At 40.5% G+C, this 23,359-nt stretch overlaps 1 protein-coding gene across 11 annotated transcripts in view; it reads right to left on the bottom strand.

Moving 5' to 3' along the window:
* Nucleotides 1–23,359, bottom strand: part of LOC309637527 (uncharacterized protein) — a 432,423-nt gene that overhangs the window by 188,214 nt on the left and 220,850 nt on the right. The gene's annotated exons all lie outside the window — the stretch shown is intronic.

The following is a 23,359-nucleotide window of genomic DNA, read 5'->3' as shown; positions in this document are numbered from 1 at the left end:
CAGCTCTGTGTGAGTATTTGAGCACATAATGTGTCCAAAGTGATGACTGGCCCTCTGATTTTTAGAGGTGTGGACCACTTCCTTTTTGGTTAGGTGAACAATACTTTTGAAAATTAGTTGACCTGTATAAATGGATGTATTACTTCTCAGCAGTACAGCCTTAATTACTTAATTTCAAAATCTATTGTCTACCATAAAAGGAAATTTCAGGGTACCATGAGTGGAGATCAGAGATTCCAAATAAATAAAATCCACAGCTGCCTTATCAAGTCAGATGTTTACAAAAAAATGTGGTCTGAAAACATGGAGGCAATATACATTACCTAATTAAACACATATTTGACAGAGTCAGTAACGTGGGGTAATACATGTTTAAACTTTTCACAAAGAAAAAAGTCAACCGTGATTCTTAGTTCATTTCCGACTCAAGGATAAGTGTTGAAATCCCTTTGTGTCTTTTCTCTGTGTAAAAAAGCAGTTGTGTTCCATTCTAAGTATGTGGTTATCTTGGGTACTTGGCATGGTCTGGGAATATGGTATCCTAATTAATCCAGTGTAAAGTTTCTTATAGATACCCTTTGTGGATGATCAAGTGTCATAGTGGTTGAATGCAATGTAACACACAAAAAAATGTTTCTTGAGGATTCTGGTTTTGGTTAAGATGGACTAAACATGTGCCACCTCTTCCTAAGCTTTGCACAGTGCAAGGCACAGAGCCGGTGCTGGGCCAACACAGGTAACTTGAACAGATGCTAGTTTCTCTGGTCATCTGCCCTTACCTCCACCATCATAAATATATATTAAACTGTCCCAGCACCTTAAATGAGGTCTCCTGGATGTAAAGTAACAAAGGAGACTAGGAGGGTAGGGTAGGAAGGACATACCAACAGTGAATGTTTCTAGGGAGGCAAGAGAAGAGTTATGAATTCATGGTGTGGCACAGCCTGGAATTATATAAGCCAAGGAAATTCAAGTGTGGGAACAACCTCCATAGGGTGAGCGTGTTTCCGGAAGTCTTCCTGAAAGGGCTTGAATGTGAATTTCCTAATTGGGTGTTTTTCAAACTGTGGGTTGTGACCTAAGGGTCAGGAAATCACTTTGGTGAGTCATGACCAGATTTTTTTTAAATGAAATACAATGAAATCAAATGGACAATAGCAGAGTGTATTACTGGCTCACAGCATATAATGTATTTCTTTCTGAGGATTGTGATCCAGAAAAGTTTGAAACACATTGCCCTATCCTTAGGCTTGTGAGAGGTTGCTCTACGCCTGTGATTCTCGTCCATCACCCACTGTTGAAGATGATCTTCTATCCTGCTAGGGATGGAGAACATGGTACAACTTTCCCATCCTTGAAGAAATCACCCTTCATCTTTCTGTTGTGTCTGTTTCTATGGGGCAGTGTTTTATTTGGAGATACAAGCTAACATATATGTAGTCCAGGCTCAGTACCAGGCAGGTGAAACACATGATCAACATTTAATTCTCACCTAATCTCCTTCTGACCTCATCATAACCCAACAAGGCCAGGTTCATCATTTCCTTTGTACTGATGAGAAAACTGAGGGTCAAGATGAACGTATTACTAGTCACTTGCCAGGAAGTGGCTGAGCTGGATTTGAACTCACTCTCTTCTGCCTCTGATGCTAGTCTCAAACCCTCTGTACTACTGCAGATAGTCCTTTCTTTTAACTTGGAATTTTTGTCATGGAATTATATACTCCACTTAACCAGAGCATAGGCAGTCAGTCTCCATGTTGTGCCCTTCACAGTGAATCCTTAAGTTTGTGCCAGATTATTTCCCCAAATTTTTATTGTGGTAAAATATATATAACATAAAATTTCCCATTTTAATCATTTTAAGTGGAAAGGTCAGCGGTATTAAACATATTCATAATGTTGTGCTACCATCGCCACCATCCATCTCCAGAACTCTTTTCATCGACCAATTGAAAAATACACCCCATGTTGTTTCTATGAATTTGACTACGCTAAGTTCCTCATATAAGTAGCATCTGTACTACAAAAAGTCAAATACTGTATTTGACTTTTTGTGACTAGCTTATTTCACTTAACATAATGTCCTCACGTTTCATCCATGTTGTAGCGTGTGTCAGAATTTCCTTCCTTCTTAAGGCTGAATAATACTCAATTGTCTGAATATACCACACTTTGTTTATCCACTCATCCGTCAGTGAACTCTTGGGTTGTTTCCGTGTTTCAACTATTGTGAATAATGCTGCTGTGAACATGGGAGTGCCCATCTCTTTGAGACCCTGCTTTCGGTTCTTTTGGGAATATATGTCACAAGTGGGATTGCTGAATCATATGGTGATTCTGTTTTTAATTTTTTGTTCTCTACAGTAACTCTACCGTTTTACATTTCCACCAACAGTGCACAAGGGTTCCAATTTCTCCATTTCTTCACCAACACATTGCTTTTTAAATTTTTTGATAGTAGCCCTCCTTATGGGTTTGAGGTGGCATATTGTAGTTTTGATTTGCCTTTCCCTAATGATTAGTGATATTGAACATCTTTTCATGTGCTTGTTGGTCATTTGCATATCTTCTGTGGAGAAGTGTCTATTCAGATCCTTGCTCTATTTTGAATCAGGTTTTTGTTTGTTTGTTTGTCTTTTGCAGTTCCGTTTTAGGAGTTCTATATAGATCCTGCATATTAATCCCTAATCAAATATATGATTTGCTAATATTTTCTCCCATTCTGTGGGTTGCTTTTTTATTCTGTTGACAGTGTCTTTTGATGCACAAAATTTTCTAATTTTCATGAATTCCAGTTAATTTTTTCAGTTGCTACCTTTGCTTTTAGTGTCATATCCAAGAAATCATTGCCAAATCCAATACCATGACGCTTTTGCGCTATGTTTTCTTCTAAGAGTTTTATAGTCTTAGGTCTTTGATCCATTTCTGAGTTAATTTTTCTATGTGGTATTGAGTAAGAGTCCGGTTTTATTCTCTTGGCTATGGACATCCAGTTTTGCCAACACCATTTGTTGAGAAGACTGTCCTCTCCCCATTGAATGATCTTGGCACCCTTATTGAAAATCATGCAAATAGTTCTTAAGTTAAGTTTGTAATGCAGCAGTATGGATTTGTAATGTCATTAGCATTGCCTAGTAAGACTGAATAACTGTCTGTTTTCTATCTTTGGAGGCTTTTAAATTCCCATGTTATATTTTAGAAGAATGGAGCTATGCATTTCCTAGTTTCAAATCTAAAGTGTTGTTTTCTCATCTCAGTTCCATCTCTTGGGTCTGTCGTCTACGTCTCTTCAGCTTCACTGTCATCACACAGTCCATGCCACCATCGTCTCTTGCCACACAACCTGTAATAGCTTCCCAGCTGGTCTCTTCAATGTAGTCTCTTCTGATTTTTTTGAAATGCACATTCCATCAGTCCACTGCTCATAATATTTCAATGGCTTCTCTTTGCTCTTACAATAAACACCATATTTGTTAGGCCGACTATGTGTTGCCATAGTTCTGACCTCCCTCTCCTCTCCAGCTTCATTTTGTACCATGCTCTTTGCTCTTATCACCATGCAGGCCTCCTTTCAGTTCCTCTGAGATACCTTCTTCCCTCCTTTCACAGGGCCTTTGCACATGCTATTCCTCTGCCAGCATCACTCTCCAAACCAATCCCCTATTCCTGTTATCTAAAGAACTCCTGTCCATCCATCAGATCTCCACTGATTGTATTAGCTCCCAATGGAAAATTTCCCTGTCCTCCTTGCAGACAATTAACCATTATATGATCTCAAAGCACCGCTGAGTCTTTACTTCGTAATACTCTTCCTTGTAATTTTACATTTATGAATGTGATTCTCTGGTTGATGTTTCTGTCCCCCACTGGACTATTAGCTCCATAAGGGAAAGAACTGTGTGTCTATCTTTTGCCCCCAGGGCCTTGACCAGTATCCAGCTCATAGAGTAGGACATTAAACATTCAACTTACTTGACCTCTTTAGAAGCAGGTGCTCATATTTGGCCAAAAGTCTCAACTCAGAGGGAGGTAATCAAGGCAGACCTCTGAGGGATTAAAGAGTCAGGTTTAGCAGTAAGAAGAGCTTTCTGAGTATAAATGTTGATGTCTCAGAGCCCTGGTATTTATGGTTTCTCCTTTATTTGGTCTGGACACAAGACATTCCTCCATCTCCGTTGGGTACCATCGTTTCCTTGTTTAGGAGTTTAATTAAATCTGCACCTAACATGCTACAAACAGTTGGGGGGAAGAGCAGTGTCTGGTTTATGGCTTGGAGGGAAATGTTAACCGTGCAGAGCTTTGTAACCCCAGGATTTACTATGTGTATAATTCTTGGATGGATTTGCATAGGCCTCCATTATCCTAGTCCCAACTTCAAGCTGTCTCCCTGGCTATCTATTTCCCAAGGGATCTAGGGTAGAAAGTATTAAAAAAAAAAACCCAGAGATAAGACTTCTCCATGAGCAAAGGTATCTTTTCCAGGCAAGCCTCTTATCCCAGCAACCACTGGGGCATGTTGAGGGGATATTATTAACAATAATGGTAATAGTAGTAATAAGGATAACAATTATTATTATTTTTTTAGCACTTATTGACCTTTTGTTATGTGCTAAATGCTTTGCCTGCATTATCTTACTTAATATTCCCAACCACCCAAGGAAGGACTCTATTTTACCCTGGAGTAAACTAAAACTTAGAGAAATCAAGCTCTTTCCTTAGGACCACACAGGAAGCAACAGGTGGTGAAGGGATTTGAAACTGGGTGGATGATCTTCCAGTCCCATTGCTCTTGACCACTGTTTTATCTGCCCTTTTTTAGAACTTAATCATTCCTTTAGTAAATCTTTTCTTTTTAGGCATTTATCGTGTGATGGGCACTGGGGGTCCAAAGCAAGATAAGTTATAGATGGTCCCTTCCCTGGAGAAGTTCAGCACTCAGTGGGGGCCATATCAACCTTATCACCTCCTTGCTGACATTGATTGAACACTTACCGGAAACCAGCTCTGAGCTAAGCCCTGCACCTGTGATAGTCTCAGAACTCTCCCCAGGTAGGTGCTATGATCATACCCTTTTCACAGATAAGACAACGAAGGCCCAAGAGAAAGTACCTTGCCCAAGGGCCCACCACCAGGAATCCACTGGCTGGGATAGGGCTTCAAGTTTATTTGACTTTGTCAGATGTCTGTGCCTTTCACTACAACCCTGAATTGCAGAAATGTGGAGAATGCACGCACAGGGGAGCCTGCAGGGCACTTTGAGAGTTCAGGGCAGGATGTACTTAACTCTGTCTAGAGAAGCCAGAGAAGGCTTCCTGAGGAATATTAGATCTAGAGAAGAAGAAAATGTAGGTTTTGGTTGAGTAACTGTGCCCTCTGCCTTCCTGCTTAAATATATTCCACATCTGGCAACAAGTGAGATTGGAAGGAAGTGAAAGCCAACGGGGAGACATTCCTAGAAGACACATTCGTGTTCCACATAGAGAACTTTCTGATAATTATTCCAGACTAAGAGTAGAAGGGACTGTTGGGAAGCAGTGAGTTCCCCACCATGGAGGTTTAAAGGAGGCCAGGGATCCACGAGGGGGATATTCAGGTACTAGATTAACAATCAGATGAGGTCAAGGGTACCCAATTTAGTTGTGCATAAGAATTGGCAGGTGATTTGTTTAACCACCAGTTCTTGGGCCTTTCCTCTACACGTTCTGATTCAGTGGGTCAGGACAGGGTCCCAGGCATCTGCATTTTTAACAAGCTCCCCAGCTGATGCTGAAGGATCTGGTCATGGTGAAGTCACACTGCCACAAATGCGCTAGGTGACCTTTAAAAATCCTCCAGTACTGAGGTTCTCTAAACAGTGTTTCCTAGTGTGTATCTCACAGACCATTCAGTCTGTAATAGGAGTTGGTAAACGTTTTCCTTCAAACAACAGATAGTGAAGGATTTCGGTTTTGTAGGCCTTAGGGTGTCTGTCACTACTCAAATTACTGTGTAGTCTGAAAGCAGCCATAGATAATATATAAATAAATGCGTGTGGCTGTGTTACCATAAAATTTTATTTACAAAAATAGGCAGTAGACCAGATTTGGCCTACAGGCTGTATTTTGCTGACCCCTGGCCTACAAAAATTAGTGCTATGTGTACGATGTTGGCTGTGGGTTTGTCATATATGGCCTTTATTATGTTGAGGAAAGTTCCCTCTATGCCTACTTTCTGCAGGGCTTTTATCATAAAAACTAGTGCTATGTAAAAATGAGTTTGTGAAAAGCTACAGACCATATCTCTTCATGAATAATCGCAGTGCATAGTAGCATCTTAAAAGCTCTGAGCAGGCCTGAGAAGTAAAGAGATTTGTTTAGTTTTGACTGACCTAGAATTTCTCAAATTCTTTTCACCAAAGGACCTTCTTACTGTATAACACTCCCATACCCTTAGAACTGGTGTTCCAGAGAACACACTTTGAGAAGCACTCGTTCACATCTTACAAGTGGGCAACGTACATTACAATTTGAATAGATTGTCCTCTGAGAGTTTAGGAAGAAATTTTCCCTAAAATACTTGCTTCACCCAGATCACTGTTGCCTAAACTTAACCTCTTTAAGCTTGACTTAGGGTGCTGTACCCTGATTAAAATGAAAACACTCCCAATGTAAATGGGCTTGTCAGTTTCCTTCCTCAGGAAGGTGGTTTTGAATGCAAGTGATGGGGCAGAAGACATGGCGTTATTTGGAAGGGGTCAAAGAAAAGACATCTTGGAAAGGAAGAAGGAGCAGATAGGGGTGTAAACAATCATAGCATGAGTTATTAAATACTTGCTGTATGCCTACCACTATACCAAGGCCTTTAGATCTGTGGTTCTCAACTGGGGGCAATTTTGCCTCCCAGGTGACCTTTGGCAATGTCTGGAGACATTTTTGAGTGTCAGGACTGAGGGTAGGGGATATTGTTCTGGCATCTACTGGGAGGCCAGGGAGGCTGCTAAACATCCCACAGTGCACAAGATAACCTCACACCCACCCCCAGCAAGGAATTATACAGCCCCAAATTTCCATAATGCCTCTGTTGAGAAACTCTGATCTAGTTGATCTAATTTCTTCCATATAACAACCTTGTGAGGTAGTGGTATTATTTGTACATTTAAGAAATGAGGAAACCTGAGGCAAAGACAAATGTATCTTTCATTCTGACTTTCCGTAGTTAGTGACAGTGTGAGCCCACACTCTTAAAAGCTTACATTCAACCGCCTGTGGCAAAGACAGCTTTCACTTCCTTAGCCACATAGCCCATGACTCCAAGAGGTCTTCCCACAGACCCTTCACATCACGGTCCCCTCTTGCTCCCCCATTCCCTTTCATTTTCTGCTCTTGATACCTTACTTAGGTAACACCCAACTTTATCCATCTTCTAAAAATATATCTCCAACAACCACCGAGACACCCCTTATTTAAGCGTTGAATGGCCAGCCTGACCATTTATGATCAGTTAGGTTTGTAACACCAGGCAAATGATTTTGACCTATTGGTTTTGGTTTCACCATCTGTAAAGGGAAATGATGACAACATGTGCCCTTGCTACCTTGATTCATTTCGACTCAAACATAAGCTATTGGCTCAGGATTCTGCTTGGAACGTTGAGGGATCCAGAGAATGCACAACCCCCCAGGGAGAGTATGCTGAGCGGATGGGATCTTTAAGGAGGAGGCAAGTTTCTTGCTTTTTATAAGCCTGTCCAGCTCCAGTTTTTCTAGCAGCCTACAAGAATGCTGCAGAGTGTGAGAGTGGGCTTAAGAGGGTCTGGACAATATCATGAAAGGGCAGTTGTTACCCCAATATTTGGCCTGGGGATAAGGAGGGCTAGAAGTGCATGCACGGTAGCACATTACAACACTGAAGGTTGAAAGTTCCTAGACAGAGCTCTCTCCAAGAGGGCAACTGGGGTGAACATGACCAGGACTTGCGAGGAGACCTCCTCAGGGCCCGGCACTACGAGTTACCCTCTTTTCTGGTAATTAAGAAACATGAAGCCCTTGTACTTTATTTTTATCACTGCTAAATCGAGCAGTCAATTCAGACAGTCCATGAATAAGGAGGTTGTTTCTGGGAAGACGATAGCCCATGGATTATCATTAAGCATTGAAACCAATACTCAGAAAATAAAAACGGTGCAATGGCATGAATATTCAAGATGGCACATCATAGTGATGAGGTATGAATATGGCAGAGAGTCACAAAGTGTGGTCCTGGAAGACTGGCTTTCCCTTTACTCTCTCTCATCTTCTGCTCCTTTTAGAGATGTCAGCCCTTTGTTCTCTCTCCGTCTATACTGACTCTGGCTATTCGATTATTTCACAGTAAGAGAAGATACTCCTCGAATTGGAAATGACAGAGACTCCACAATTGTAATGAAACTTTCTTTTCAGAATCTCAGGTCCTCATGGAAATGAGTGATTGTTGAACACTGGGTCTTGGTACTCACAAATACTAGGAATTAAATAGTCTAATAAGAAATGCATGTCCCATAAATGGCCATTCCCCACCTTCCCAACCGTTAACAAAATAAATATTGTGATGTCAGTGTGGTTTGAGGTTATCTGACTTGGGGATGAACAGGGGACATTAGGGCACATGCCCAGGGAGATTCATGGAGGCTGACCAGTGCTTATGAAAAAAGAAGTGAGGTTGTTCAGTTATTTCATAGCAAGAGATATGTCATACATTATGGATATTTGTGATAAATCATATTTTACTTGACTCCTCTACTAAATCTCATTCCTTTTTTCTTTCCGTAAGTCCTTTCTCTATAGAGTTTCTCGAACAGCAATAAGGGGAGTGCAAAGACCTATGATTTGGAACAGATAAAACCTGACGTTCATATCTTGGCTCTGCCTCTAATTAGCTGGGTGGTTGGGGATCGATCACTTAGCTTTCCTAGGTCTTAGTTTTCTTAACAGTTCAATAAGGAAATATTACTTATCTCATTGGATTCTTTTGTGAAATAAAGAAAATGATGTATGTTAAGTGCCTAGAATACACCAGGCACTCAAAAATGCTAACAGTTACTCTCAGTCAAATAGAAATGAAATTATATTTATGCTCCGGTAAAATCGCTCTATTAAAGATACCTAACTGCTCCCCATGAAGAAGGAGAGCTGCTCTCTGTACCTGGTAATGAGCAGCAGACATAAGTGATGAGAATTTCAACTTGTCATTTTTTTCTAGGGGGACCTCTGATCATTCCAAGTTGGAAGATATAGTGCAAAAGAAAAAAAAAAAGAAAGAAATCAGGAGTCTCACAGTAAACAGATTTACAAGAATCCAAATTTGATTGTAGGTAAATTATTGTTAAAAGAATTCTTGTAAACACAGGGTTAACAGTCCTTAGAAGGGTAGTCGATCTGTTTCATGTTATCATTTCTTGGTTTCTTAAACCCAGTGACTCAAGCTGGGCTGCCCTCTTAGCCTGGGAAATCCCTAAAGCGGAAACTGGGGGGGGCGGAGGAGGGGAAAGAGCCCCTTTGTGATTTTCTCAAAATGAATCACTAGTGATTAGAGCCAGTTCAATCTTGGATTCATTCAACTAAGTCACCTTGAAAAGTGGAAGCACCTTTGACTTTCCCTTTTCCTTTCTTTGTTCTCTAGCCAGCCACACCCCCCTGGGCCCACCACAGCCCCTCACCTCTTACACAAAGACCTTCAGAACTGGGGGGTTTCAGCTGCCTCCTGGGGGAGAGCCCTCTGCAACCTCCCCCTCCATCCCCACCCTCCAGTCTTTTCCTGTAGGTGCTGGTTGACTCAGTTTTCCCCTCTGGGCAATTTTCGAGTTTTGCTTTTCCTCTCTTGCAGTAAATCCGCCCCCCCGCCATCCCCCACCCATAGCTAGCTCCTTGTTCCTTGGAGTTAGCAAATGCCTGGGTAGGTAAGACCACCCCTCACGGTGAGGAGGCTCTGAGAGCCCTTGGTTCATTGCGCTAAGGGCAGTGACCGCTCTTTGCACATGCCTAAGCAAGCTTTTATGCTGACTAGAGCAGCCGGGAAGATGACAGAAGCAACAAAAAAAGCCATCCGGTGGGCTTAGATTGGGATAGGCTCCTGTAACACGGTATATTTGTATCACTTGGGGATGTGGTGGGGGAAGAGGAGTTGTGATCTTCCTTCCCCTCTTCCTGCTTTCCCTCTGTTCCAGGGAGCAGAAAAAATAGTGTTTTAAGGAGGCAAAGCTGATTCTGTGACAGAATTTTTTAATGCAGTTCTGCATGATTTGATTCAGCAAACCATGCCTGAGCCTCAACTCTGGGGGGTGTGGAGCTGAGTTAGGTCCTGTCCCTCCTCCTAGGAAGGCAGATGCCCATGTTACAAAACACCTGCCTTTTCCAAATGTCAGTCTTGTGCTCAAAAATACTGACTGAATGAACACACCCCACCTTCACAGATTTTGCTCTAAAACCATAGCAAGGGGACTCACTATTCTTATCTCACTCACTATTTTTCTTTAAACTGACTTTCTGTCTCTTTTTCACTTAGCCTCATCCTAATCAATACATTGTGAAATCATGGGTCTGATATATTAATTACATTGTTACAAATGCACATTAAAATAAATGCATGAACAAGTGAACCTGTTCCTCCGTGTACCACATACCCAGTGCGCCTCACATATCCTCTGCAGTGGGCAGACCACCCATGGGGAAACACTGCCATATGGTGCGCTGCATGTAGATACACGGCAGAGGTCTTTGCAGAGGCTATCCCATGAAGTTGGGGAGGAGGAGGGCGGCAAAAGAGGTAGAAAGTGGGGGACAGAGGACTTCTCTGCAGGTTCTGGGCTGAGATTCAAAACATAAATGGGAGTTTGCTAGGGAGTCCTGGGGAAAGGGGGCTCCAGACAGAAGGAGCAGAGAGAACTAAACTTAAAGTATTAGGGAAAGGAGTAAGGAAAGGGGTAAAAGATTGATTGAGGCATTCAATCGACAAGTATTTCATTTCAGACCACATATCTGTTTGTTAGTTTTCCACATGGTTGGTTCTGGGAGGATCCACCAGGAAGTGTGATAAATGGTGTTGCTCACAGTCTAGTTATACAGGCAACACGCACATACGCAGATACAGGTATCCTCAGGCAAGCATCCTTAGAGTGTACAATTAAGGACCAAAATAGCAGCACTGATAAGTTACTTACTGTGAGGTCAGAGGAGAAATTTCTGCAGATAGCACTGGCTGAGAAGGGCTTCCTGAAATTGACAGACTGGGAAGAATGGGGTAGAATTTGGAGATTGGAGGAAACAGTTCAGATAGGAGAAATAGGTCAGGAGGGGCAGCTGCGGTGACAGGGACATGTTTAACCTGTCTCCACCCCTCGGCTTCTAGACTGAAGGTGGATGCAGCTGTAATCCAGATTCTTAACCCAGTGCCCTGGATGGATGTTAAGAGGTCTGTGACTCTCCAGACATTGATGCAAATGTTTTTGTGAATTCATGTGTGCGTTTTGCAGGGGAGAGTATTTCTAGTTTTCATCCGATGCTCCAAAGAGTAACACAGAGTTGCTCAGGGGCTTCGGCAAATCTATTGATGTGCCTTTATTATGTTGTTTCCTTAAATCTTACTCTTTTTTTTTTTTTTCTTTACATAGAGAATCCAGTTTTCACAAACTTGAAGGGCAACAAAATTTTTCAGAGTGATTAGGTTAACTTGCCCAAGGTCACTTGGTGGAATCAAGCCTCCCCAGTGAGATCAGACTCTAAGGCCCACCCATGCACTTAACCACCATGATATGCTTCTCAGTCACTCTTCCCACGGAGCAAATCTGCCCAGGGCCCTGGCCGGCAGTCTCACCTCTACTGTGAGGGCTTATGATATTCTCAGCTTGTGAAACAACCCCTCCGAGTGACAGGCCCTAGTCACTGACCTTGGCTTGAGTGTTAATTTTCTCCTTTTGACACCTGATTTTACTAGTCATCATACTCTACTTATAAGACCCAGTCCTTTGGAAACTGCAGAAAGAAAGCATGCTTTAAATACCTGCAGTACAGCCTGTCTTTTTAACGTGATATTTCACTGCAATAGCTACACAGGAACCCTATGTTCAAAAACAGCCATTTAAAAATCACCATTTAAAATCAGTATTTATATGAACCTGCTTGCAAATGCACTGCTTAGACATAATTAACTCTTTCTTTTTATCACACAAAAGTAGAGAGATTATAACCAAGCCCCATGTTCCCATCTTCTAATTTCATATATGAACACGTGACCGTTCCTGTTTCCTCTTAGTCCCAATACTCACTGTCCCCATCTGGGATTATTTTGAAGCAAATTCCTCATATCATATAATTTCATCCTTAAATATTTCAGCATTATACAGAATTTTAAATAGACTGTTATAAATAGTATAGGCCACTTGCCAGGTCATGGAAAAGTCTTGTGCTATATACAATGGCATGTGAAAGGGTTTTATTTAAACAGGGCTTCTCTGGAACATTTCTGTCTGATAATTTCTGTTGGTTGAAGGTCTCTTTGAAAATGCAGTCTATCGCACTTTCGAGAATCATTGTTGCTGTGAAGTATAGTTTTAGTCAATTCAGTAAATATGTAAATATGGACAGTCAGTTCTGCTCTGAGACATGTTTTGAACCCATGGATTTGTTCCAGTGCCATTGATATATTAGGGAATAATTTGGATATAGTCAAATTTCATGTTAGCTTATGCAAGATTTCGTCCCCAAAAAAACACTTGACGAGCATAGAAAACTGTCCCGAGCTGAACTGGGCTGTGTGGGAATACACAAAATACACACACGCACACACACACACACACACACACACCCTCAGACATCCACCAGCTACCTTGGTTCACTCCACACCATCCACATCTGGTACTAGAGCTTTCCATCCAGTTTTAGATAACCCTGCTTCCACCACTTCATAATTGCTCACAAGCTGAGACCCTTCCAACACCCATTTCCACAGGCAACGACAGGTCTTTTTCAAGGCAAAATGTATATTTATTGCAGTTATTTATGCATTTTTTCACCAATTAACATAGGTAAAACAGTGTTTCTGTTTTTATTAGATTCCTATTCTTTTTTTTTTTTTTTTTAATGTATTGCTGACAAGTTTTTGAGTGTTGTACCTCTAACCCAGGGTTTCTCAACCTTGTTACTATTGGCATTTGGGGCTGGATCATTTTGTGCCGTGCGGGCTGTCCTGTGCAGGGGAGGGGATTTAGCAACAACCCTGGCCTCCACCTACTAGACTCCAGTAGCACCACCTCCTCTCCTGCCCACCCCCTCCCAGTTGTGACAAACAAAAATGTTTGTAGACATTGCCAAGTGTTCCCTGGGGAGAGGGGCAAAATTACATGAGATTTCGAGATTTTATGAGTAACTGAGAGCCTCTGCTGTAGCCCCATTTCCCATGAGCCCTGTGGTATTCCTTGCGCTACTTTGCATTGCGTGATAATTTTTAGGATCATGTATGTCCTGTCACAGCAGAACTGTTATACATCTGAAATGAGTGTCTCCATGTGAGTCCTCATGCTGATGCTATTTATGGTAGGCTGTTGGATTCCATTCACTGCATTGAGTTCAAAATGTAAATTCCAGAATTAAGGGAGTCATTGACTTCTAACAATGTCTTTACTTTGAAGGTACATAGACCTTGAACCATACAGGATCTTACGACATAAATAATAGTAACAGCAGCAGCTACCATTTTTCAGATATTCCTTAAGAACCAAGCACTGTGCTGTAAGCATTATATTCAGGGTCCCACTTAACCTTCACAAGAACCCATTCTGGGAGCCACTGTCTGTCACGCCCTTTAGCAGGAGAGAGTTCTCAGAATGGAGTCTGAGTCCCTGAGGAATGGGGTGATTTGCCTGAGGTCAGCCATATAGGAGAAGGATGAGAAGCATCAGTACACGGCACCTCTAACTCTGAAGTCTGTGTTCTCGTGCCTCTGGAGCCTCCCTGCTTAAGGATATCAGAGGCTGTTTACTGAGCACGTGCTCCGTTTACCAATGTCGTGACTGTAACCTTGATAACGCGGCAAACAGCTGAAAAGCCAAAGTGCTCAAACAAAGGGGCTGAACTCAGTAAAAAGGATCTCACATTCCTACACTGAAGCCTATGCTAACATTAAATGTAAAGATGTAGAAAAAGAATTATATGGAGACATCTTCATGCTTTGTTTATCCAACAGATTGTGTATCTGTTTCCACACAGCAAAATACTGGAAAGGTGTTACACCAAATCAGAAAGTGCCATTATTATCTCTTTGTGCTAGGATTACCAATGATTTCTGGCCTCATCATTTTGCTTAACCATATTTTAAAAACTTTCACTTACTTTTTGGATTCAAAGCCTATCTTCTTTGACTATCATTCATCAGGAGGAAACCTGAACAAGGACCTGCTACATTTTCTCAATCAGTGGTTCCAGAAAGGGTCACCTGATCATGAGTACCAGCAGACCCTAAGGGATAACCTTTACCGCCATGCTGTGCCTTCTTTGCTTTTACCATTTGTCCTAGGGTTCTGTCTGTCCTTTTTTTTTTTAGTGTAGTTTTTAGTGCTTGTTATCATTGGTGGATTTGATTATTGGTTTGGTTGCTGTCTTTTTTCTTTCTTTCTTTTTTTAAATTTTTTATTACTTTTTTATTTTTAATAATAGTTTTTTTATTTTTTACTTTAATAACTTTATTTTACTTTTTTTTTTATTTTTTATTTTTCTCCCTTTTCATCCTAGCCATGTGGCAGACAGGGTCTTGGTGCTCCGGCCGGGTGTCAGGCCTGTGCCTCTGAGGTGGGAGAGCCGAGTTCAGGATATTGGTCCACCAGGGTCCAATAATATCAAACGGGTCCAGGTAATATCAAACGGCGAAAGCTCTCCCAGAGATCTTCATCTCAACGCTAAGACCCAGCTCCACTCAATGACCAGCAAGCTACAGTGCTGGACACCCTATGCCAAACAAATAGCAAGACAGGAACACAACCCCACCCATTATCAGAGAGGCTGCCTAAAATCATAATAAGGTCACAGACACCCCAAAACACATCACCAGATGTGGTCCTGCCCACCAGAAAGGCAAGATCCAGCCTCATCCTCCAGAACACAGGAACCAGTCCCCTCCCCCAGGAAGCCTACACAACCCACTGAACCAACCTTAGCCACTGGGGGCAGACACCAAAAACAACGGGAACTATGAACCTGCAGCCTGCAAGAAGGAGACCCCAAACACAGTAAGTTAAGCAAAATGAGAAGACAGAGAAACACACAGCAGATGAAGGAACAAGGTAAAAACCCACCAGACAAAACAAACGAAGAGGAAATAGGCAGTCTACCTGAAAAAGAATTCAGAGTAATGATAGTAAAGATGATCCAAAATCTTGGAAATAGAATGGAGAAAATACAAGAAAAGTTTAACAAGGACCTGGAAGAACTAAAGAGCAAACAAACAATGATGAACAACACAATAAATGAAATTAAAAATTCTCTAGAAGGAATCAATAGCAGAAAAACTGAGGCAGAAGAACAGATAAGTGACCTGGAAGATAAAATAGTGGAAATAACTACCGCAGAGAGGAATAAAGAAAAAAGAATGAAAAGAATTGAGGACAGGGGCTTCCCTGGTGGCGCAGTGGTTGAGAATCTGCCTGCCAATGCAGGGGACACGGGTTCGAGCCCTGGTCTGGGAAGATCCCACATGCCGCGGAGCAACTAGGCCCGTGAGCCACAATTACTGAGCCTGCGCGTCTGGAGCCTGTGCTCCGCAACAAGAGAGGCCGCAATAATGAGAGGCCCGTGCACCGCGATGAAGAGCGGCCCCCACTTGCCGCAACTAGAGAAAGCCCTCGCACAGAAACAAAGACCCAACACAGCCATAAATAAATAAATAAATAAACAAATAAATAATTTAAAAAACAAAAACAAAAAATAACATAACCAATGGTCTCAAGGCCTAAAAAAAAAAAAAAAGAATTGAGGACAGTCTCAGAGACCTCTGGGACAACATTAAACGCACCAACATTCGAATTATCGGGGTCCCAGAAGAAGAAGAGAAAAAGAAAGGGACTGAGAAAATATTTGAAGAGATTATAGTTGAAAACTTCCCTAATATGGGAAAGGAAATAGTCAAGTCCAGGAAGCACACAGAGTCCCATACAGGATAAATCCAAGGAGAAACACGCCAAGACATATATTAATCAAACTATCAAAAATTAAATACAAAGAAAAAATATTAAAAGCAGCAAGGGAAAAACAACAAATAACATACAAGGGAATCCCCATAAGGTTAACAGCTGATCTTTCAGCAGAAACTCTGCAAGCCAGAAGGGAGTGGCAGGACATATTTAAAGTGATGAAAGGGAAAAACCTACAACCAAGAATACTCTACCCAGAAAGGATCTCATTCAAATTCAATGGAGAAATTTAAACCTTTACAGACAAGCAAAAGCTAAGAGAATTCAGCACCACCAAACCAGCTTTACAACAAATGCTCAGGGAACTTCTCTAGGCAGGAAACACAAGAGAAGGAAAAGACTTACAATAACAAACCCAAAACAATTAAGAAAATGGTAATAGCAACATACATATTGATAACTACCTTAAATGTAAATGGATTAAATGCTCCAACCAGAAGACATAGACTGGCTGAATGGATACAAAAACAAGACCCGTATATATGCTGTCTACAAGAGACCAACTTCAGACCTAGAGACACATACAGACTGAAAGTGAGGGGATGGAAAAAGATACTCCATGCAAATGGAAATCAAAAGAAAGCTGGAGTAGCAGTTCTCATATCAGACAAAACAGAGTTTAAAATAAAGACTATTAACAAGAGACAAAGAAGGGCACTACATAATGATCAAGGGATCCATCCAAGAAAAAGATATAACAATTGTAAATATTTATGCACCCCACATAGGAGCACCTCAATACATAAGGCAAGTGCTAACAGCCATAAAAGGAGAGATCATCAATAAAACTAAAAGTTGGTTCTTTGAGAAGATAAACAAAATTGATAAACCATTACCAGACTCATCAAGAAAAAGAGGGAGAGGACTCAAATCAATAAAATCAGAAATGAAAAAGGAGAAGTTACAACAGACACCGCAGAAATACAAAACATCCTAAGAGACTACTATAAGCAACTTTATGCCAATAAAATGGACAACCTGGAAGAAATGGACAAATTCTTAGAAAGGTATAACCTTCCAAGACTGAATCAGGAAGAAACAGAAAATATGAACAGACCAATCACAAGTAATGAAATTGAAACTGTGATTAAAAATCTTCCAACAAACAAAAGTCCAGGACCAGATGGCTTCACAGGTGAATTCTATCAAACATTTAGAGAAGAGCTAACACCCATCCTTCTCAAACTCTTCCAAAAAATTGCAGAGGAAGGAACACTCCCAAACTCATTCTATGAGGCCACCATCACCCTGATACCAAAACCAGACAAAGACACTACAAAAAAAGAAAATTACAGACCAATATCACTGATGAATATAGATGCAAAAATCCTCAACAAAATACTAGCAAACAGAATCCAACAACACATTAAAAGGATCATACACCACGATCAAGTGGGATTTATCCCAGGGATGCAAGGATTCTTCAATATACGCAAATCAATCAATGTGATACACCATATTAACAAATTGAAGAATAAAAACCATATGATCATCTCAATAGATGCAGAAAAAGCTTTTGACAAAATTCAACACCCATTCCTGATAAAAACTCTCCAGAAAGTGGGCATAGAGGGAACCTACCTCAACATAATAAAGGCCATATATGACAAACGCACAGCAAACATCATTCTCAATGGTGAAAAACTGAAAGCATTTCCTCTAAGATCAGGGACGAGACAAGGATGTCCACTCTCACCACTATTATTCAACATAGTTCTGGAAGTCCTAGCCACGGCAATCAGAGAAGAAAAAGAAATAAAAGGAATACAAATTGGAAAAGAGGAAGTAAAACTGTCACTGTTTGCGGATGACATGATACTATACATAGAGAATCCTAAAACTGCCACCAGAAAACTGCTAGAGCTAATTAATGAATATGGTAAAGTTGCAGGATACAAAATTAATGCACAGAAATCTCTTGCATTCCTATACACTAATGATGAAAAATCTGAAAGAGAAATTATGGAAACACTCCCATTTACCATTGCAACAAAAAGAATAAAATACCTAGGAATAAACCTACCTAGGGAGACAAAAGACCTGTATGCAGAAAACTATAAGACACTGATGAAAGAAATTAAAGATGATACCAACAGATGGAGAGATATACCATGTTCTCGGATTGGAAGAATCAACATTGTGAAAATGAGTATACTACCCAAAGCAATCTACAGATTCAATGCAATCCCTATCAAATTACCAATGGCATTTTTTACGGAGCTAGAACAAATCATCTTAAAATTTGTATGGAGACACAAAAGACCCCGAATAGCCAAAGCAGTCTTGAGGCAAAAAAATGGAGCTGGAGGAATCAGACTCCCTGACTTCAGACTATACTACAAAGCTACAGTAATCAAGACAATATGGTACTGGCACAAAAACAGAAACATAGATCAATGGAACAAGATAGAAAGCCCAGAGATTAACCCACGCACCTATGGTCAACTAATCTATGACAAAGGAGGCAAAGATATACAATGGAGAAAAGACAGTCTCTTCAATAAGTGGTGCTGGGAAAACTGGATAGCTACATGTAAAAGAATGAAATTAGAATACTCCCTAACACCATACACAAAAATAAACTCAAAATGGATTAGAGACCTAAATATAAGACTGGACACTATAAAACTCTTAGAGGAAAACATAGGAAGAACACTCTTTGACATAAATCACAGCAAGATCTTTTTTGATCCACCTCCTAGAGTAATGGAAATAAAAACAAAAATAAACAAGTGGGACCTAATGAAACTTCAAAGCTTTTGCACAGCAAAGGAAACCATAAACAGGACGAAAAGACAACCCTCAGAATGGGAGAAAATATTTGCAAACGAATCAACGGACAAAGGATTAATCTCCAAAATATATAAACAGCTCATTCAGCTCAATATCAAAGAAACAAACACCCCAATCCAAAAATGGGCAGAAGACCTAAATAGACATTTCTCCAAAGAAGACATACAGACGGCCACGAAGCACATGAAAAGATGCTCAACATCACTAATTATTAGAGAAATGCGAATCAAAACTACAATGAGGTATCACCTCACTCCTGTTAGAATGGGCATCATCAGAAAGTCTACAAACAACAAATGCTGGAGAGGGTGTGGAGAAAAGGGAACCCTCTTGCACTGTTGGTGGGAATGTAAATTGATACAGCCACTATGGAGAACAATATGGAGGTTCCTTAAAAAACTAAAAATAGAATTACCATATGACCCAGCAATCCCACTACTGGGCATATACCCAGAGAAAACCGTAATTCAAAAAGACACATGCACCCGAATGTTCATTGCAGCACTATTTACAATAGCCAGGTCATGGAAGCAACCTAAATGCCCATCAACAGAGGAATGGATAAAGAAGAAGTGGTACATATATACAATGGAATATTACTCAGCCATAAAAAGGAACAAAATTGAGTCATTTGTTGAGACGTGGATGGATCTAGAGACTGTCATACAGAGTGAAGTAAGTCAGAAAGAGAAAAACAAATATCATATATTAATGCATGTATGTGGAACCTAGAAAAATGGTACAGATGAGCCAGTTTGCAGGGCAGAAGTTGAGACACAGATGTAGAGAATGGACATATGGACACAAAGGGGGAAAAACTGCGGTGAGGTGGGGATGGTGGTGTGCTGAATTGGGCGATTGGGATTGACATGTATACACTGATGTGTATAAAATTGATGCCTAATAAGAACCTGCAGTATAAAAAAACAAACAAAACAACTAATACTAAACTTTCATTGGGTTATTTGTATGGAAATATGTTAATATAAATGTTTCAGACATTACATGAAATTTCTAAAAATCTTATATTTGTATTTGTATGGAAATATGTATGGAAATATGTTAATATAAATGTTTCAGTCATTACATGAAATTTCTAAAAATCTTATATTTGTATTTGTATGGAAATATGTATGGAAATATGTTAATATAAATGTTTCAGACATTACATGAAATTTCTAAAAATCTTATATGTTCTGGTATAATGTTATAAGTCATAATCCTAGTTATTACTTTAAAATGTATATCTCAGAAATAAAAATAAAAAAAAAAAAATTAAAAAAAAAAAAAAGGGGAGATCGACAGTAACACAATCATAGTAGGAGACTTTAACACCCCACTTTCACCAATGGATAGATCATCCAAAATGAAAATAAATAAGGAAACACAAGCTTTAAATGATACATTAAACACGATGGACTTAATTCATATTTATAGGACATTCCTTCCAAAAACAACAGAATACACTTTCTTCTCAAGTTCTCATGGAACATTCTCCAGGATAGATCATATCCTGGGTCACAAATCAAGCCTTGGTAAATTTAAGAAAATTGAAATCGTATCAAGTATCGTTTCCGACCACAACGTTATGAGACTAGATATCAATTACAGGAAAAAATCTGTAAAAAATACAAACACATGGAGGCTAAACAATATGCTACTAAATAACCAAGAGATCACTGAAGAAATCAAAGAGGAATCAAAAAATACCTAGAAACAAATGACAATGAAAACATGACGACCCAAAACCTATGGGATGCAGCAAAAGCAGTTCTAAGAGGGAAGTTTATAGCAGTACAATCCTACCTTAAGAAACAAGAAACATCTCAAATAAACCTAACCTTACACCTAAAGCAATTAGAGAAAGAAGGACAAAAATGGTTCTGAAGAACCTAGGGGCAGGACAGGAATAAAGACGCAGACGTAGAGAATGGACTTGAGGACACGGGGAGGGGGAAGGGTAAGCTGGGACGAAGTTAGAGAGTGGCATGGACAGATATACACTACCAAATGTAATATAGATAGCTTGTGGGAAGCAGCCGCATAGCACAGGGAGATCAGCTCCGAGATTTGTGTCCACCTAGAGGGGTGGGATAAGCAGGGTGGGAGGGAGATGCAAGAGGGAGGAGATATGGGGATATATGTACATGTATAGCTGATTCACTTTGTTATACAGCAGAAACTAACACACCATTGCAAAGCAATTATACTCCAATAAAGATGTTAAAAAATAAATAAATAAATAAATAAAAACTTTAAGCCATAAACATGCGTTACATATATATATTTATATTATTTCATATGTATTTCATTATATATATTAAAATATATATAAATATATATAATATATATAAAACATAATATATATATAAAACATGATTTTAAGGAAAAAGTGAAGACCAGGATAGCACAAGAGATAATAAAAGGGGAACCAGACACTAGTGAGTTCAAGTTGGATTAAATTCTAGAATATAGAAAGGACTTGCAGATGTGATTACCAAACCACTGTCAGCAATCTTAGAGAAATCAGAAACCGGGAGCCAGGCCAGGGAATTGGCGACAGGAATATGTTATTCCAGTTTTCAAAAATGAGAAAAATGTGGATTCAAAAAACTAGAAGGCAATGGATGTAGCATTCGGAACCCGATCATTAAACACACCCTGTATGAACACATCCAGGAAAGACAGCTCAGCCAGCAATGGCTGAGGGCCTGCAGAAGTTCAAGTCACACTGACCTAACTTTTTTCCTCTTTCAATTGTTTGTTTTTGATCGATCAGTAAAGTACTCCAGGTATCACGCACTTCGATTCCAGCAAGAGCATTTGATAAACAGATGTGTGTTTTTCGTCGTGGAAAGCATGGGCTAGATGATAATTTGATGAGTTGAGTTCCCAGCTAACTGAATTATCCATACTCACTACCAGTGGCTGTAGATTACTTGAGGAAGGTGCTGGGCTAAGCATTTGAACGCACAGCCTCATCGGATGGGTGCCATGGTTATTCTTCTTCTCAGAGACGGGGAAATGGAATCTTGGAGAAGCTGTCCTCTTCTTGAAGATACGTAGTATGTAAATAGCAGAGTTGGGATTGGTGCTTTTAACTACCACTCCATATTGCCTTCTTAGTAAATAAACAGGGATGGAAATATGAGGGCTGCAGTTGCAGGCTATGTGTCTTTATCTCATGCAGTATATTGATCAATGACTCCTAAGAGACTGTAGAACTGACAGTTGTCAGATTCCAGATGACATATAGCTGGCGTTAGCCACCCCTGTCTTCAGTGCCACTTCGTGTCCTTTGATTGCAGGAGGGGACTCTCCATTGGGTGGGGCTGGGAAAGAGGACGAGAGAGGCATGGGCATGGGTAGAAACCATACTCCAATCTGCTTTTTCCAAAAATGTATTTGCTAAGGTCACCATGAAGTTCAGTCCTTTCAGTACTTTCCATGGACATTTGGCCTGAATAAGAAAGAGGCTTTTGGCCTATATATTTCCCCAGTTCTTTCAGCTGCAAATAAATCTCTGGCCAAAAAAAAAAAAAAAAAAAAAAATTCCTCTGGCTCTGAAAATAAAAGATTTATTTCTTTTTAAACTTTCCCCCAAAAGTACTTCGTTATGGAACTTAGAAAGAAGGAAAAAGCAAGAAAGAGAAAGAGGGAAGTGGGGGGAGCAGGGAAGAAAGAAAGAAGAGGGGAAGGAGACGAAGAAAAAAGTAGTAGGGAAAAAAGAAAGGAGAGAAAGAAACAAAGAATGAGAAAAAGAAACATCTTTGTGTGATAAAATCAGATTTCTTTTTAAGGCATCAGGGGAAAACAAAAGGGGTTACAATTTCCCCAGCTGTTTGGTCTGGATGCAGTGTAAACAAGCCAGCCCCCCATCTGGCCCCCAGGAGGCTGTGAATCTCAGGGGAGCCTGAACGCCTGCTCGACCAAACTGCCCCGAACCCCCCCCCCCACCCCGGGGGCCCCTGCTTGCTGAGTCAGCAGGAGCAACCAGGGGACTTTGTTTCCCATTTTTATTCGTCTGAGTGCCAAATAGAGTATGCAGGTGAAGGGTATTGTCCTGGAACAATCAAGGTCAGCTCCAATTAGGAAATGGGGACACAGTTCTCAGATGCTTCCTGACTCTGCAGAGTTGAGCTTGTGGCGAGATTATTCTTAGCCTGCATTAGGAAATGTGCACTGTGAAGATCTGGCCAGTCTCATAACCCAGGGCTTGTGTTCCACTGGGCTTTATTTTCTTCTGTGTCAAGAATGTATCCTGGGGGCTTCCCTGGTGGCGCAGTGGTTAAGAATCCGCCTGCCATTGCAGGGCACATGGGTTCGAGCCCTGGTCCGGGAAGATCCCACATGTGGCGGAGCAACTAAGCCCG

This window comes from Balaenoptera physalus (genome assembly GCF_965194825.1).
Source record: "Balaenoptera physalus genome assembly, chromosome: 11".
In the NCBI taxonomy this organism is placed as follows: domain Eukaryota; kingdom Metazoa; phylum Chordata; class Mammalia; order Artiodactyla; family Balaenopteridae; genus Balaenoptera; species Balaenoptera physalus.
Note: the sequence above shows the minus strand (reverse complement) of the source record. Positions and strands in the feature narration are given on the sequence as shown.